Here is a 3,330-nt window from a genome sequence, read left to right on the forward strand (position 1 = left end):
AGAGAGAGAGAGAGAGAGAGAGAGAGAGAGAGAGAGAGAGAGAGAGAGAGAGAGAGAGAAGGGGGTGGGGGAGGGAGGAGAAGAGACATGAATGGTGTTCAGAACTGGACGTCGCCTCCCTTCTGTCTTCAATGGGGACCGTCGATAAATTTGTGGCGATGGGCTGCAGTGGCACCATAGCAGAGACGGCTTGTGCATGGGGGTCACAGTGTTGGTTGGGGCGAGTTCAAAAAGGAAGAGAAGGAGACCGCAGAGGGAAAAAACTACCAGCGTGTCGGGTCGTTTTGGGTCGTTACTGATGAGAAGCGAACCCGTCGAGTGCGTTGCGGGCAAAAGGAAGTGGGGGGTGGTAGGGAGGGAGAGAGGGTGGGGGTAAGGGGGGGTTCATGGTCTGACGCGTGGGTCGGAGGGTTTTTATTTTGACGCGATACGCATCAGCCCTCAGGAAGCAAGATTTTATTAAAATGAAAAAGTACAATTTTTAGATTGTTCGCGGACCCATTCTTTTTTGTTTGCACCTCATTTCACCCAGGATTTGCTCCATCCGTTGTTACGTTGGTCCAGGAGGGACCCATCATAGGGCAGCTTGAGAGTTTCAGACCTCAAGCTCACGCCGTTCTTGGGAAACGCGCAGGCAGATGGACGACGGACACACCAGACCAGGGCTATTCTATTACACAAGCCAAGCTACTGGTAAATATTTTTTAAAAGCAAAAGAGTGGGTTAGAATGTCTCAATTAGTGAATGTGGGGTTCGAGTTTTAAGTCGACGAAATTTCCATATGACTTTGATGAGAAAAAATCCGGGGCGTTTTTCTGTGTTATCGTGTCGCTGCATGGTCGCATTGCCTGCAGAAGGTTGTCGCGCCCGCCCCTCTGGACCGCAGGCCTGTTGAAAGTCCCGGAGCGTCGGAGGCACAGTCGCGCAGGCACAGCCGGAGGTGCGAGGGAGTCGTATTGCTGTCGCCTCCCCCCGCCCGGGCCTGGGATTGAATTAAAGGCGCCCAAAGTCTGGAGTCTGCTCGGAGATTCGAGGCTGCGGCCGAAGCGGGGGCCGAAGCGGAGGAGGGGGAGGGGTTTGGGCTTCCTGCAGGGGATCTCGCCGGTTAAGCCCGGTTCAGCCTCCGGTGTGTCTGTCGTTTGATCCACTAATTGACTGGTGTTCGGGCGGGTCGTGAGGGGATGGGGCGTACCGTTCCAGGGGCAGGTAGCGCGGGCAGCTGCAAGCCCCCCTCCTCGGGGGAGAGGGAGGGGGACGGGGGAGATTGTGGGCTTGCGGGGGCTGAGGGAGGATGAAGACGAGGCCCTCCTGGGCCATTGAGGAAGGCTGGAGCACGTCTGGCCCCGGCACGGCCCGGCCCAGGGCGGAGGACGAGCCAGTCTGATGCTCGCACGGCTCGGCTATCCTGACCGCAGGATTGGATTGGCTCACTCCGCCCGCCCGGGCTGGCGCCCCCCGCTGTGTGTCTCTAGCACTCCATCCCCATCGTCTTCGTCCAGCCCAGGGGGAGCCCGGCTCGCTGCAAGGGAGCTGCACTGCGTGAGCTGCCGGCACACACACTTGCACACGCGAGCGCACGCCGGGCACCCCCTCCCCCCCCCCCACAAACACATGCACTCCTTGTGATGACTTTGTCCTGGCAGCCGCGCTGCTTCATCTCATTTCTCGTGTCTGGCGTTCCGCTGGAGAAGAAAACGCAATTCATGAATACTCCTCCCGTCCGCCTGTATCCCTCCTTCATCCCCCACCCGCCGCCGGCGTGCGCCCTGCACCGGACCACCCCCAGGCTCGGCCCCGAGTGCACCGAGGCGGGTGCTTTACACTTTCCTTTTCCTCTCCCAGAAAGTTAAGGAAAGCTCAGAGAAAAAAAGACACACAGGCTGCTGCGGTCGAGGTTGATGGCAAATACATTGCGGTCCCCCATCTCTGGGACGATTTCTTTTCCGTCTCTCTCTACCTCTAACTCTCTCTCTCTCTCTCTCTAACTCTCTCTCTCTCTCTCTCTCTCTGCACTCTGTGCTTCTCTCTGCTCCTCTTTGTCTTTCTGCTGCCTCACCCTTTCTCTCTCACCCCTCTCTCCCACACACTGTCACCTCAAGTGACCTCCATAATGATGAAGTGGATAAAGGTTTTCCCGCCACCAGCCAATATTGCAATCGTTCCCCACTTTCGCCCGGGCCTCCCTTGCCTGCCTCCCCCTCTCTCCATTCTCTAAGGAGAAAATTGGGCCCAGTAGTCGGACATGTGGGTCGTGGGTCGTCCTGCTCCTCCTCATGAGGCGGTCCTCCCTATTGATTCGCTCCTCTTCCCCCCGCCGCCTCCTATTCCTGCTGGCCCTGCTACTCGCCGTTTTTATTTCCTTGGCGCCCACCCAGGGAAAGAAGAAATTGGACAAGGAAGAGAGGAGCGATAATGATGGAAGAAAGTGAGGTGAAAATCGAAATACGATCCTGTCTGTGAGACAGACCCACTACTCCTCCCTGGTACCCCCCCCCCCCCCCCCTCTAGCCCGCTCTTCCCCGGCGTCCTACTTGCTGATCCCTCTGCAGGGACTTAAAGCGTACAGCAGTCCCCCGCCCCTTTTCCCCCACCTCCCCAATCCCCCTAGCAGTCTCTACCCGCTCTCTTTTCAAACTTATTCCATCTTACTTCTTTGACGAATCAACTTGTCAAGTTGTTTACCGCCGCCGCGCCGCGGTCTTACCCGTTGTTAATCCTCGTACGGCGGGGCTGGCGAGGCTGGCGAGGCGGGCGAGGCGGGCCGCCGCCGCCCGCGGCCCGCGCCATGCCGTCCCGTCACGCAGGCGTGCGTGCGGCTGGCCTACCCCTCAGCGCGCCGGGCGCCCGGGCGCGGGCCGCCGGCCGGCCGGGACTGTCGGGCGCCGCGCAAGATACATCGGGCAGCGTGAGGGGAAGATTGGCTGGCTTGGCCCCAGGATGGACGGAACGGTATAAAGTATTGTCCCTGATATGTGTTTGAATAGTGGAGGCACTCCCCAGAGCGGTAAACAATATTGTATCTGATATATGTTTAGTTTAAATAACAGTGGCAGATCCCCAAGCAGATTTCCGGTGTTTCGTTTACTTTTCAACGACATTGTTGCCATGTCGCGAGCCGATACCAAGAGACGCAGAGCACACCATCTCCGCCCTGTTCAATTTCCTGCTGAGGCAGCTCGCCTTGGATGCTCGCAGACTGCGCGCATCGCCCACTGACTGGGGAAGGGTAATGTGCAAAATTGTGGGGAAGTTTGGACGGGCGGTGCGGTAAGCAGTATGTGCACGTTTGTGTGTGTGGGAGAGAGAGAGAGAGAGAGAGAGAGAGAGAGA

The 3,330-nt window shown here is 58.0% G+C and overlaps 1 protein-coding gene across 1 annotated transcript in view; it reads left to right on the forward strand.

Annotated features, from left to right (window-relative positions):
* LOC113205762 (microtubule-associated protein futsch) overlaps positions 1-3,330 on the forward strand; it is a 130,959-nt gene that overhangs the window by 27,751 nt on the left and 99,878 nt on the right. The gene's annotated exons all lie outside the window — the stretch shown is intronic.

Source organism: Frankliniella occidentalis, unplaced genomic scaffold, assembly GCF_000697945.3.
Source record: "Frankliniella occidentalis isolate FOCC.00 unplaced genomic scaffold, Focc_3.1 Scaffold26, whole genome shotgun sequence".
Lineage (NCBI taxonomy): Eukaryota > Metazoa > Arthropoda > Insecta > Thysanoptera > Thripidae > Frankliniella > Frankliniella occidentalis.